Raw genomic sequence first — 15,867 nt, forward strand, 5'->3', positions numbered from 1 at the left:
CAAAGCCAGCCTCAGCCATTTAGCAAGGCCCTGAGCAACTCAGTGAGATTCTGTCTCTGAATAAAATATAAAAAGGGCTGGGGATGTGGCTCGGGGATTAAGTGCCCCAGGGTTCAAACGCAGTACCAAAAAGAAAAAAGAAAAGAAAATTATATAACTAGCTACAGTAGTCATTCAGTGACACAGGATGTAAAAAGATGTAAACTGTGACATCAAATACAGAATGTGGGGAGGGGAGTAGATTTTGCATGTGATCAAAGTTAAAATATTGTTAGCATCAAATAGTATTTCTGTGAGATGCTTTCATAGTAATCATAAAGAAAAAACCTGTAGCAGATACAGAAAAGATAAAAGAATAAAAGTGTCCCACTACAGAAAACCATCAGATCACAGAGGAAGACAGCACAAGGGGAGGAAGGAACAAAGGACCCGTAGAACAGCCAGAGAACAATGAAAAATGGCAACAGTAAATCCTTACCTATCGACAGTTACTTTAACTGTAAGTGACTAAATTCACAGGTCAGAAGATGCAGAGTGGCCCAAGGGATTAAAAAAGTGACTAAAGGCCTGTGCGGTGGCAGGCCTATAATCCCAGCGGCTCCGGAGGCTGAGGCAGGAGGATCACTTTAAAGCCAGCCTCAGCAATTTAGCAAGGCCCTAAGCAACTCAAGGAGACCCTGTCTCTAAATAAAATACAAATAGGGTTGTGGGTGTGGCTCAGTGGTTAAGCATCCCTGGGTTCAAGCCACACATCCAAACAACAACAGTAAAAAGGGCTGGGGGTGTGGCTCAGTGGTTAAGGACTTCTGAGTTCAATCCCTGATACAAAAAAAAAAAAAAAAAAAAAAAAGACTCAAAGTTATGCTGCCTGCAAGAATCTCACTCCTTTCACCTTCAGGATACATATGGACAGAAAGAGAAGGGATGAAAGAATGTTCTTCTGTTTTAAATATATCCCACAAGACAGCAAGGGTAGCTATATTTATATCAGACAAAATAGGCTTTTAGTAAGAAACTGTAGCAAGAGACAAAGAATATCTAGCCAGGTTCAGTGGCACACATCTGTAATCCCAGCAGTTTGGGAGGCTGAGGCAGGAGAATCACAAGTTCAAAACCAGACTCAGCAATTTATCAAGGCCATAAGCAATTGAGCGAGGCCCTGTCTCAAAATAAAATATAAAAAGGACTGGATCTGTGGTTCAGTGGCTAAGGGCCCCTGGATTCAATTCCCAGTATCAAACAAAAAAAAAAAAAAAAAAAAAAAAAAAAAGAGAGAGAGAGACAAAGAATATCATTGTATAATGATCAACAGTATACGATAATTATAAACATATATGCACCCAACATCAGGTATACCTAAATATATAAAGCAAATATTAATGTCTCAGAAGGGAGGAATAGATAACAATGTACTAATAGTAGGGAAATTCAATATTCCACATTCAACAATGATCATCCAGACAGGAAAATTAATAAGGAAAATCTGGACTTGAACTACACTTTAGGCCAAATGGACTTGAAGACTCATGCAGAGCCTGTCACTCAACAGTAGCAGTTCACACCTTCTTCTCAAGCACAGAAAACATTCTCCAAGGCTGATAACAGGTTGGGCCACAAAACAAGTCTTAATGAAGCTGAGAAAATGAAATCATACCCATAATTTTTTTTTCTGATCATAATGATATGAAACCAGAAATCAGTAACAGAAGAAAACTGGAAAACTGTAAATACGTGGAAATTAAATGATACATTCCTGAACAAGCAAAAAGGAGAATAAAAATATCTTAAGACAAAAATGGCAATACAATTTACAAGAATTTATGTAGTGTACCAGGAAGAGTCCTAGCAGTTAAGTTTACAGTGATAAACACCCACAATTAAAAAGAAAAAAGAGATCTCAAATAACAATCTAAGGTTACAACCTAAGGAGCTAGAAGATCAAACTAAGCTCTAAGTTAATGGAAGGATGGAAATAATAAAGACCAGAGCAGAAATAGGTGAAAAAGAGACGGGAAAATCCACAGAACAGATTCATGAAACTGAGGTGTTGTTTTTTAATATTTATTTTTTTGTTGTAGTTGGACACAATACCTTTATTTTATTTATTTATTTTTATATTGTGCTGAGGATCCAACTCAGGGCCTCACATGTGCTTGGTGAGCACTTTACCGCTGAGCCACAACTCCAGCCTCAAATGAGTTGTTTTTTGAAAACTGACAAACATCTGGGTGTGGTGGTGGATGCCTGTAATCCCAGCAGCTTGGGAGGCTGAGGAAGGAGGATCACAAGTTCAAAGCCAGCCTCAGTGACTTATCAAGGTCCTAAGAAATTTAGAAAGACCCTGTCTCAAAGTAAAACATAAAAACAGGTTGGGAATGTGGCCAAGTGGTTCAATTGCTGGTACCCCTTGCCCCCCAGTTGACAAGCCTTTGACTAGACTACAGAAGAAAGAAAACTCAAATGAATAAAATCAGAAATGAAAGAGGAAACATTGCAATCAGTGCCATAGAAATACAAGAAATCATAAGCAGTTACTATAATTATGTGCCAACATATTGGCTAATCTATAAGAAATGGAAAAATGCCTAGAAATATGAATCCAACCAAGACTGAATCATAAAAATAGAAAATAGAGGCCAGGCACAGTGGTGCACACCTGTCATCCCAGCAGCTCAGGAGGCTGAGGCAGGGGGATTGCAAGTTCAAAGCCAGCCTCAGCAACTTAGCTAGGTCCTAAGCTACTTAGCAAGACCCTGCCTCTAAATAAAATATAAAAAGGGTTGGGCATGTGGCTCAGTGGTTAAGTGCCCCTGGGTTCAATCCCTGGTACTAAAAAAAAAAAAAAAAAAAGAGAGAGAGAGAGAGAATAGAAAATACAAACAGACTAATAAGGATTAAGGAATTCTGCATCAGAAACAATAAATTTTCCATCGAAACTGGTGACTTTCTGCTGAAGATTCAAGGAATTACTACTAATCCACATTCTGGGGGTGAAGCTGAGTGGCAGAGCACCTGCTTAGCATGTACAAGGCCCTGGTTTGATTTCCAACACTGGAAAAAAGAGGAAAAGAATGAATATTAATCTTTTTCCAATTCTTCCAGAAAATTGGAGATGACCAAACATTTTCAAATTCATTTTATGAGGACAGCATTGCCTTGAATCCAAAGCCAGACAAAGGACACTACAAGAAAAGAAAATTACGGGACAATAGTCCTGATGAATGTAGAGGCAAAGAGATCCTCAACAAAATACTAGGAAAATGAATTCAACAGTGTATTAAGAGGCTCACAATACTGTGATCAACTGGAATTGTTCTCCGGGCTGCAAGGACGCTTCAACATGTGAAAATCTATGAGCATGGTACCCAGTGTTAAGAGAATGAAGGACAAAAACCACATGATCAGCTCAATAGCTGCAAGACATGCATGTGACAAAGTTCAACAGCCATTCATATAGAAACAAAATACCTCTCAGCCAATTAGGTAGAGAAGACTGTACCTCAACACAACAGCAGCCACGTTCCATGGGCCCACAGTTAGCATCCTGCTCAATGATGGGCAGTTGGACACATTTCCTTTAAGATCAGAAACAAGCATGCCTATTCTTGCGATTTTTTTCTTTCCACATTTTTAAATCGGTGCATTATTATAGTTGTATATAAAGATGAGATTTGTTGTCATGTATTCATACGTGCACACAATTTAACAATACAATTTGGTGCATATGGCCATTTCTACATAATAATGGAAGTCCTAATCAGCTCAATTAGAAAAAGGAATAAAAGGCATCCAAGTTGGAAAGGAATTTGTAAAATTGTTTCAGTGAAGATGGCATCATTATATATGTATATTCCTAAAGACGTCACCAAAATCACCATGAGAACTAACAAACTCAGTTAAGTCACAGTATACAAAATCAACACAAAAAACCGGGTGCGTTTCCAACCACAGTGAACTATCTGAAAAATAAAGAAAGAAATCAGCCCCATTTATAATAGCTTCAAAAAGAATAAAATACTAAAGAATAAATTTGCCAAGGAAATGAAAGAACTGTTCACTGAAAACTATAAAACATTGACAAGGGAAATTAAGGAAAATACAAACACACAGAAAGAAATCAATTGTTTGTGGGTTAGAAGAATTAATATCATGACAATGTTCATGCTACCCAATGTCATTCTTCACAGAAATAGGGAAAACAATCCTTGAATTAGCAGGGACCCACAAAAGACCCCAAATAGCCAAAATAAACTGAAGCAAAAAAACCAAAGCTGTAGGCCTCATGCGTCCTGATTTCAAAATACATTATAAAATTGTTGTAATAAAAAGAGTATGAGCCAGGTGCGTGCCCTCATCCCAGGGCTGAGGCAGGAGGATCCCAAGTTCAAAGCCAGCCTCAGCAACTTAGCAAGACCCTGTCTCAAAAAGTAAAAAGGGAGAGAGAAAGGAAATTGCATGGAAATGGAAGGAGACCCTCATTGTTATACAAAATTACATATAAGAGGATGTGAGGGGAAAGGAAAAAAAGAACAAGGGGGAGAAATGAATTACAGTAGATGGGGTAGAGAGAGAAGATGGGAGGGGAGGGGACGGGGGATAGTAGAGGATAGGAAAGGCAACAGAATACAACAGACACTAGTATGGCAGTATGTAAAAACGTGGATGTATAACCAATGTGATTCTGCAATCTGTATTCGGGGTAAAAATGGGAGTTCATAACCCACTTGAATCAAATGTATGAAATATGATGTGTCAAGAGCTTTGTAATGTTTTGAACAACTAATAAATAAAATAAAATAAAGGTATAAAACAAACAATAAAAAAAAGTAAAAAGGGCTGAGGACATAGCTCAGTGGTTGAGTACCTCTGGGTTCAATCCCCAGTACTAAGAAAATAAATAAACATAAATAAAAACAGATGAGCTGACCAATGGAATAGAATAGAAAACTCAGAAAGAAGCTTGAACTTACCGTGAAACGATGTGTTATCAAGATACAAGAACACACGATGGGGAAAAGGCAGTTTTTTTTTTAATAATGTTAGGAAAACTGGACAGTCACATGCAGAAGAAGGAAACTGGATCCTTGTCTCTCACCAGGTACAAACGGATCAAAGACTTGAATGGAAGACCTGACACTTTTGATGCTACTGGAAGAAAACTCAGGAGCACGATGTGGATCTGGGCAACGAGTTTTTGGATATGAGCAGTATAGGCTGTCAAAGCAAAAATCAGCAAGTGGGATGATATCAAATGATAAGGCTTCTGCCCAGCAAAGGAAACAAACAATGAAGCAACAACCCACCAAGGAGAGAGAATTTTCAAACTGTGCATCTGAGAATGGGCTAACACCCGTTATCTGAATAACAAGAAAACAAACAACTCCATTAAAAAAACTGGCAAAAGACATGAACAGGAACATAAAAAATAGCGTCAGTAATACTTGAAGAAATGCAAATTAAAACCATGAGCTATTTCCTCATACCTGAGAACAGTTTTTCTTGAAAATGAAATTAAGTGGGGGGAGGGAAGGAGGAAGTACTGGGGATTGAAATGGAGAAAATTAGATAATATGCATTTACAAATACATCAAAATGAACCCCACTATTAAGTGTAACTGTAGTATACTAATTTTTTTTTTAAAGAAAGGCAAAATGTATTGAGAATTTGGAGCAAAGGAAACTCTTGCATACTTCTGGTGGGAATGTAAATTCGTGTAGACACTATAAAAATGGTTCCACTGTTCCTCAAAATAATGTAAAAATAGAACTACCATGTGATCCTGTGATCTCACTTTGGGTATATTTGCATAAGAACTGTTTCGTTTCAGCATTGTACGCAATAGCCAAGATATGGGATCAACCTTGGTGTCCATCAATGGGTGAATGGATGAAGAAATGTGGTATATCAATATAACAAATCTATGCAGCCTTAAAAAAAAATAAAGGCATCCAGGCACGGTGGTGCAAGCCTCTAATCCCAGTGGCTCAGAGGCTGAGGCAGGAGGATGGAGAATTTCTTTGAGATTAAAACGAATGATGGGCTGGGGCTGGGGTTCAGTGGGAGAGCGCTTGCTTAGCATGTGTGAGGCACTTAGCATGGGTTCAATCCTCGGCACTGCATGTAAATAAATAAAATTAAGGTCTATTGACAACTAAAAAAATATTAACAAAAATGAGAAGCATGGGGTCTTTGAGGGCAGGGGGAGATGCACCTGTAGGGGATTTCCCATTTCCATTTACAAAGATGTCGGACCACTTCCGGCAACTGGGGAGCTGAAGAGTAATCTAAAAAGAGAGGTAGAAATAGCCATGTGGCGAGGGATTACGGGCCAGGAGATAACCCACTGGCCCTTTCTGTGCTGATTTTGCTCTTTGGAAAGTGATTTCCACATCTTGAGATGTCAGTGCTTCCTTACCCAGGAAGATCTTTAAAAAACCACTCCAGTGTCATCTGTTCACGTGTTTGGTCCTCTGTCCCTCAGCCCTTGTAGAACTGAAACTCTGCCAACAACCCTGAGCCTGGGGGCAGATTCTTCCCTTGTCCCTCCTTCACAGGGCCCCAGCCTGTCCAAGGGGCCTACAGCCTGCTCATCTGTGTGGTCTCCTAGCCCATAAAAACGGTGAGGTCAGAAATTGGGGCTGTTTGGGGCCACTAAGGTTGTCATCACTTTGGTGCAGCAGGAGATAAGCATCACCGTTGTGACATTTCACCACTTTTGACAGTGACTCAGCCCGAGCTGTCCTGGAGGGCCCTGGTAGGCCGTGGCCCTGGCCAGGAGAAGCACTGTCTGCAAGTGTGTTTTCCCTCTGGAGTGTTGAAGATCTGGAGTGTGGCCATCCTCTTGGCCCATCTCAGAGCACCCAAGGCTGATGATCCTCAGGGATCCTTTTGGCATCTGGATGCTTGCAGGGAGGGATGCCCTATGGGGGCAGAGAAAATCAGTTTCCTAGAAGGTAGATTTTGAAAGTATTTGGAGGTGAGTCATGTAAGTCAACTGACAGCCGCACATAAGGGGTTGGGTGTCACATTTTCAGAAACGGGTGTCGTTAGATAAAGAGTATTTTTACAAAGTTGATGTCCCTGGGCTGGGGTTGTAGCGCTTGCCTAGCACATGTGAGGCCACTGGTTTGATCCTCAGCACCACCCATAAATAAATAAATAAAATAAAGGTGTTGTGCCCATCTACAGCTAAAAAAATAATACTACAACAAAAACGTTGATGTCCTCATCAGTTATGTGTACCTCCCAACACAGTCATCACCTTGAAGGTAAGCCTCCTGTAGCCCTGATGGATTCTCTTATTTTATTATTATGAGCTATAGGAACTGTGTCCTGTTAGGAACACAGATCAATAATTTGATATTTATTGGCACTAATAAAGTAGATCATGGTGACATGATCACCTTCTGATCACATACTCTGCGCCAGGCGTTGTGGTCAGTGCTGACATAGACTGCCTCAGAAAGATCCTTGCAAAGGACTGTGATCAATAGCAGTCTTTACTTACCATCTCACAGTGGAGAAAACTGGGGCTGTAACACCTGCTTTGTTCAAGGTCACATAGCCATGCAGAATGGGGACAGAGAATAGACACTCAAGGGTGGTCAGCGAGAAATTTGGTCAAGTCCAGATCTGCCTCTGTCTCCTCTCAAAATGAGAGAACTTCTGGACACTCGTGCCTGGATTCCTGGGACTTCTTCCCATGGGCCTTTTCCTTGGATAATTTTCCTCTGCATTCTTTTGATGCAATCAACAGTAACCACGGGGGCGGGGGGTGTGTGGGGGCAGCTCGGTGCCTCTGCAGTGGAGCCTGCATGTTTGCTCACTCTTCAGGAAGCCCTGGGTTCAACCCCCCACCCCAAATGACATCATCAACGACAAAATCCCCAGTAAATGTGGATATAACAATTTCTAGGTCCAGTGGATCCTTCTAGTGAATCATTGAGGCTGAGGACAGTCTTGGGGACCCAGAAATTCCACACTTTTTTTTAAATATTTATTTTTTAGCTGTAGTTGGAAACAATACCTTTATTTATTTTTATGTGGTGCTGAGGATTGAACCCAGGGCCTCACACTTGCTGCACATGCACTCTACTGCTGAGACACAACCACAGCCCAGAAATTCCATATATATATATATCTATATCTATATATCTATATATATATATATATCTATATATATCTCCAAGAGAACTGAAAGCAGTCGCTCAGACACTTTCACATGAGGTTCAGGGCAGGGCAGCGTATTCACTGAAGGCAGAGACAACTCAGCTGTCTATCAACACCTGGATGAATGAACAAGAGGTGCTTGCCACACAATGGCATATTTTCAGCCATGAAAAGGAACAAAGTTCTGAAACATGTGCCAATAGAGATGGACCTGAAAATATTATGCTCAGTTTCTGCTAAGGGAAATAAGCTGGGCACACAAGGTCACAGTGTGAGACGGTTCCACTCCTGTGATGGATGTACCATAGGCAGATTCACAGGGACACGAAGAGTAAAACAGCTTACTAAGGTCTGGGGAGAGAGGGAAAGTTCATATCTCTGAGTCGCATTCTTCAAAATAGTTACAATGACTCCGGAGGTTGAGGCAGGAGGATCCCAAGTTTTGAGAGAGGTCCTGTGCAAAACATTTTTTGAGACAGTGTCTCAAAAAATAAAAAGGGCTGGGAATGTGGCTCAAAAAATAAAAAGGGCTGGGAATGTGGCTCTGTGGTTAAGTGCAGCTGGGTTCAATCCCCTGTACCGAAAGAAAAAAAAAAAGGTTACAATGGCAAATTTCATGTTGTGTATATTTTACAGTCCAAAGAAAAAACACAGGGGCCTGGGGATGTAGCTCAGGTAGAGCGTTTATCTAATATGCACTAGGCCCTGGGTTGATCCCTTATATCACACAAACAAAAACCAAAACAAGACACCCCTTGAAAAACCAGCCTCTACCTCAGAGCAAAGCCTGTCCAAGGGAGGGACATCACCTTTGTCCTTGGAAAGACCCACAGAGCACTCCTAGGCACATTCCCACCCTGCTAAGTTGGTTATCTACAAATAACAGGAGAGATCTGCTGGGCCAGGTGTCCCTGACTCAGTCAGGCTAGGTGGGGACCCATAGCAACCCCCTAGCAGCCACCAAATAGCATGAGACAGGGAAATACCTGGGATGCCAGATGACCCTCCCAGTAGTTTATGGTGGTTGATAACGTGTTGGGAAACCATATAATTCAGCAGGAACACCCCTTTTGGCTTAAATCAATCAGTTCAAACGAATCCCCCTCTTGTAGTAACCAATCACCCCTACCCAACTTGTTCCCACCAGTGAATGTGCTAATCATGTTTTAGAGTTGTTATTTGATTTTCCCGCCGTGTGCGATGATTTGCTAAGAGATGCTATGAAGTATGTGGGGGTCCCTGCCTTCTCCAAAGAATGTATAAAACTGCTGCAAACCCTGGGCTCGGGGCCTCTCAGCGTCACCAGTTGCTGTGTGTGCCTGGAGGACCGCCGAGCTAGCTCACAGTAAACACCTCTTTGCTGTTTACATCCATCTTGGTCTCTGGTGGTCTTTTGGGGGTCCCGAATTCGAGCATAACACCCTGAACCTTTTAATAGTTTTAGTAGGGAGGAGAAAGGCCCAGATCTAGATTTTGTTTGTTTGTTTGTTTCTTTTCCAAGTTGGGGAAGAAAAGAAAGGACCCAGACACTTCCAAAAATGAACTTTGGGCCCCAAATATTAAAAGTTTGTGTTGCTCTTGTCTACCGAAAATTAAACCAGTTTCCAGGGCTGCAGCAAACAAATAACAACAAAAAACAAAAAGGAAAGAAGTCCATTTCCGGTGGTCCACACTCACCCCGCTTCCAGGCACCTCTTGGCAGCCATAATGCGAACCCTGGAAGTGCTATTTGCTGCAGGGGTGGGGGTGGGCGTGGGGCTTGAGTCGAACAGCAATAGACCGGGAATTTTAAAATATTTGCAGGGAAAGGGAATTTTAAAGAAATGATCTTGTGTTTAGTGGCTATTGCATCTGGGTAAGTGATAAAAGCTAATATAAAATATTCTGTTTGCAATTTCATAAAGGTCAGAGGGATCATCCTGATCAGGAAAGTTCCCAAAAAATCCCCCCAAACAAACAAACAAACAAACAAAAAACCCAAATGGTGCTCAGCTTCTTGGCTTGTTCCAGCTGCTGGTGAGTGATTTGAAAATTCAAGTCTTTGAGTATGAAAAACAAAATAAGTTCCCACCACAGAGTGTTTGGGGTGTAACTTTTGTTTATTGGAGCCTCTGAGGGAGCCAGACATGAAAGAGAGGCTGTCCCCAGGTGGAGATGCACTTTGGAGATTTTAGGAAGCGTTTTTTGGTTATTAATGAGCTATTGTAAATCAATTGCCTGAACCTTAGCTGTTGATCATTTTCTGGCCACTGGCCCTGGTTTTCAGCCGTTCATTGGGACTCTAGGAATAGCTAGCAAACCAGGCTTGGGGAAGCCTGGCCCGTGGCCTGGTCTTGGAACGCAGCTGCCTGGCTCTCAGGACTGGCCTTTGCCACAGCAGAACTGTGTTCACACACTGGAGGTGCCTCTGTCCTGGAACCTGACACTGCACAGCCCAGTTAATTCAGCATTTAGCACAAACTGTGCCGAACCCAAAGCGGACACAGCGATAAACAAAGCTCAGAACTTGGAATCGCTGCAGATTTAGGACATGCCCGCGTGGGGGACAAACACAGAAGACATCTGGATCCTGGCAGGACTGTGTGGGTCACACGTAAATGCCCACAAGCAAGGGCTTGTTCTCTAACGGAATCAGCCGCACGCAGTCTTCTGATTTAGCTTGTGTTTCTGACATAAAATCTAATTGCGTTCCTACCTTGTGATTTCTGCATGAAACTACGAGTTCAGGCTGGCTGGCTCGTCCTGTCACGGAGACTGTGAACTCCCGCCCATTGCCTGCAGGTTGGACTCTTGACCTCCTTCTGGGGATGTCTGTCTAGCTGCTGTCCCTGGCCTCTATTTGGCTTTCGGGATTAGTTACAGTTTGCAACAACAGGCGGTTAAACTTTGTGCTCTTCTCCTCTTTTCCTGGTGCACAAACTTTAGTAAAGCAAGTTGATAACATTATGTGCGGCCATCTCTGACAAAGGATTAATCTTTTCCAGTCAGCCGCTGGATGAATCATGAAGATGAAAGGTTGGGAGGCTGTGTAAGCACATTTCGAAATTTTTTAAAATTCAGTATTTTTGTCCTGACCATTTCCAGGACATGAGGTGTCTTTTTTGGTTAAGTTGTGTGAACAGGCTTTTCTGTGACAGTGTTTCTAGTCCTCCTGCAGACAACCCTTCCTGATGAAATATCTGCATGAAAGCAGGAGATGATTAAAAATAATACAAATTTAGACCCAGGTGTGGTGGCACACGCCTGTAATCCCTGCCTCTCAGGTGGATGAGGCAGGGAGGATCACAAGTTTGAGAGTAGCCCCAGCAACTCAGAGAGGCCCTAAGCAACTCAGTGAGAACTTGTCTCAAAATAAAAATAAAAAGGGCTGAGGATGTGGATGTGGCTCAGCACCCCTGGGCTCAATCCTCACTCCAAAAAATAAAAAATAAAAAAAAAAGGAACAAACAACCCAGTATCTGGAAGGCACAGGAAAGAGGCAAAGCAATAGTGAACTTTGTTTTCAAAACTGTTCCTGAAAAATTCCCTCTTCCTGAAGAGAAGCCGCCCAGGCAGCCTCTCCCAGGCCTGGAGAATGTTTTGAACCCAGACTGACTGAAGCTAGATTACACTGATCTGAGCTGACGACTGTCAAACAAAAGCAGAGTCGGGCCCCAGTTAGAGCAGCGAAGGAAGTTTTGTTCAGGAACTGTTGCAATAGGGGAAGAGACCTCAGAATACAAGCGGGCTGCTTTCCAAATACAAGCGCAAGCGGATATTTATGACTGAGGGAGAGGGAGGGGGTCAGCGGATGGGAAATTACTAAGAGGAAACATCAGAGGTCACAGGGATTCTGCTAAACTGACTTAGCAGGATTCTTGTGTAAACCGGCCCGGCCGAGGGCAGAGCCCAGGGTTGGCACCTCAGGGTTTAGCAGAGCCAGACTGGAGCTGCGTCAAGGCGAGTCTTGGTGATTGTGCAGCACAGAGCGGTTCCAGCTCCTGCATGTTCCTTACAGAACCCCTCTGGATGTTCATGCTCCCCTGGGGCAGGTGAACTTGGTCTCAGCTAGTTTGAGACTGTCTTCTTGCACTCTGCTAAGACCATGGACTCAGTTAAAATTTTCAGATTGAGCTGGAAGTCCTCATGGGGCATTGCTAACCTGTACTCCTAATGTCTGTCTGGCTTGGGGCATGCAGTGGGGGTGCCCACCGGGGTTGTGCTTGTCTGGGAATCCCTGACTACCACCATAAGGCCTTGGCTTGGGAAGATGTTCAGATCAGCTCCGATTTACTGGCCAGGGTTATTCTGTGGCTGAGTTGATGCCTTAGGTCAAGACTTTTAAACTGTGTGGTGGTGTAGGCGACTCAGGAGGCTGAGACAGGAGGTTCACCAGTTTGAGGTACACACTTACCTAACACATGTGAGATCCTGGGTTTGGTCTCCAGGACCATAGAGAGGAACAAAAGATTTTTTGAGGAACTTAAGTAGAAAGCTACTTGGCTTTCTAAATGAGAGCTGTGTAATTCATGGCGTTTGTTCTAATTCTGTATCTGAGATCACTTGAAGGTTGGTCTTATTCTGCTGGAGGGGAGGTCTTACTAATAACAGTTTTTCTCTGCAAAGGCAGGTTAGCATTTAGCCAAGAGCCAAGGAGGTAAACTGTGCCGACAAACAATTCACACAGCAGGCTGAAGTGTCTTCCCTCGAAAGGCTGCTGGCAAACTGGGCATGGTGATGCACACCTGTCATCCCAGCAGCTCAGGAGGCTGAGGCAAGAGGATCACAAGTTCAAAGCCAGCCTGAGCAATTGAGCAAGGCCCTAAGCCACTCAACGAGACCCTGTCTCTAAATAAAAAGTAAAAAGGGCTGGGGATGTGGCTCCATGGTTAAGTGCCCCTGGGTTCAATCCCTGGTATCCCCCCAGGGGATAGAAACAAAGAAATGTTGCTGGCAAGGATGGTCCTTGGCTGGCATCTGGGAATGTAGATTTTGCACGGTTATCACCAATTCTAACTGAAACGGGTGATCTATTGCACCTGAACTGTTTGTAACAATCATGTGTTTTATAGGCTGGGATTTTTGTAGCTGGTAGGCAGAGAGATTGCCTGTGCCAGCAGTCCCAACCCCAGCCACCAAGTTCCTCCTGAGCTACCTCGGATGGCCACACCTATGCCCCCCCCCCCCCCCCCCCCCCCCCCCCCCCCCGCCTCCGTGCTCTGGGAGAAGACTCTGGAAACCTGCATTTCATTTTCTCTGAAGCTCCTTTATTTGCCTTCTTGATGCTGATTTTCCTTTGCCCGTGGCAGTAAACATTAACCTTGACTAGACCAGCTGGGGGTGGGGGTGGGGTTGTGAGGCTCTCTAGTGAATCATTGAACCTGGGGGTGATCTTGGGGACTTGGACCCAGCCCTTTCTCTAAAACACCTTCTTTTGGAGAAATACTTAGACTTATATGATGTTCATAGATTGTTTAAAAAAATATTTCAATTATATCCCTTCAGGGATCTCATAAGTACCAGGAAAGAATAACCCAATGTATATGTTAGAGATAGTTTTAAAATCAAAATTTCTTTTCCTCAGTAGAATTTTTAAACTATTTTAAAAGTAATATAAAAATATATAATATAATATATATTAATATAATATAGTGCCATACAATGTAATGTTACATATAGTTGAGTTTTAATACTTCCTAAGTGCATATAGGTTTCCCTGGGTTTTGCTTTCATTTTTATCAAACTTAAGAAGAATGCTTTCAAATGATGTAATCTTGGGAATTTCCTCCTCTCACAAATTGGCGTTGGGATTGGGAAATTTGTTAATGGTATTTGTGTCCACGGGTCCGTATTATTTTCTAGAGCTGACATGATAAATGCTAAGGCTGAGTGGCTTATAAGTGCAGGATTTACTGTCTCACTGTTAGAGAAGCTGCCTGGCTGAAGTCAAGGTGTGGGCGGAGGTGCTCTCTCTAATGGCCGGAGGGGAGACTCCTTCCTGCCTCTCCCAGCCTCTGGTACTTGCAGATAATTCCTGGTGTGGTTTGGCTTACAGATGCACCACTCCAGGGAAGCGACTGACTCTTTACTGAACATTTGCTCTATGCCTGGGATTGTTCTAGTGACTTGCTACTTGCCATCTCATTTAATTTCTCGATGATCATTTAAGGAGTTATCATCCTCAGATGGTGTGTGACAAATCCATGGCTCACTCATTTTCCTGTAAGCACAGCTCATGTCATAATTATGGTTTCAACCCATCCTTCCCAGCTTCAAAGTCCACATGTTTAACTGTGTAATACCAAGCAACATGCCGAAGATGATGCCAATATATATATATATATATATATATATTTTGGTGGGGGTAACAGGGATTAAACTCAGGGGCACTTGACCACTGAGCCACATCCCAGCCCTATTTTGTATTTTATTTAGAGACAGGGTCTCCCTGAGTTGCTTAGCACCTCTCTTTTGAACTCGTGATCCTCCTGTCTTGGCCTCCCAAGCTGCTGGGATTGCAGGCGTGAGCCACGGTACCCAGCTAAATGATGCCAATTTCAGGTGAAGTTCCCCAAGTGCATATGTTGTGAGAGGTGTCTGTGGAGGCAGGGTGTAGGACAGAGGGGGAATGTAAATTGGCTAACCAAGGGTCTTGACAAGGCAGATGCAAGAGGACCCCTAAGAGAAATGTATGAATTAGACTTAAAATGATAAAACTGTGCCAAGTGCTGGGGCACCCACCTATAATCCCAGTGGCTCAGGAGGCTGAGGCCTCCTGAGGATCACGAGTTCAAAGCCAGCCTCAGCAACGCTAAGCAACTCAGCGAGACCCTGTCTCTAAATAAAATGCAAAATCAGGCTGGGGATGGGGCTCAGTGGTTGGGTGCCCCTGAGTTTAATCCCTGGTACAAAAAAGAAAGAAAGAAAGAAAACTGTTTGGGAATAGTTTATTAGACTATCAAAGTGAAAGTTAATTCGGAGAAAGAATATAAGGTTTATGAATTTGAAGGTAACTGGAAAAGTTCAGGCAGAAGTAATGAAGCCCTTGACCAGGCATAAGCAATAGAAATGGAAAAGAAGGGAAAGAGAGATTTGTACGGGGATGAACCCAGAATTGCGTTGCAGGTAGATATTTAGGAAGTGTTAGGATTTAGGTAGCTGTTTAGAAAGAGTTTAGATTTAGGAAGATCATTGTGATATTTTAAGCCCATAGCTCTGCCATTAATTTTTTAAAAACCCATTAAAACAGAACCCAAAAGAAAGCCACAACATATAAGCAAAATGCAGGTTTTGAAAAAATGGAAAATTAGGGCTGGGGTTATGGCTCAGCGGCAGAGCACTTGCCTTGCACGTGTGAGGCCCTGGGTTCAATCCTCAGCACCACATAAAAATAAATAAATAAAGGTATCGTGTCCAACTACAACCAAAAAATAAATATTTTTTTTAAAAATGGAAAATCACCATCCACTATGTTCTGCATGTTTGTGTTCCTCCAAAATTCACATGTTGAAACGTAACCCCAAGGTCATCCAGAGGTGGGCCTTTCAGGGGGTGATCATGTCCCGGGGGCTCTGCCTTCACCAGTGAACGGTATCAGAGTCCCTTCTTGCCATCCAAAGACACAGCAACTAAAGGCACCAGCCGTGGAGATGAGATCCGGTTCACCAGACATGGAACCTGCCTGCACCTTGCTCTTGGGTTTGCTGCCTCCAGAACTG

This window comes from Marmota flaviventris, chromosome 16 (genome assembly GCF_047511675.1).
Source record: "Marmota flaviventris isolate mMarFla1 chromosome 16, mMarFla1.hap1, whole genome shotgun sequence".
NCBI classification, from domain to species: Eukaryota; Metazoa; Chordata; class Mammalia; order Rodentia; family Sciuridae; genus Marmota; species Marmota flaviventris.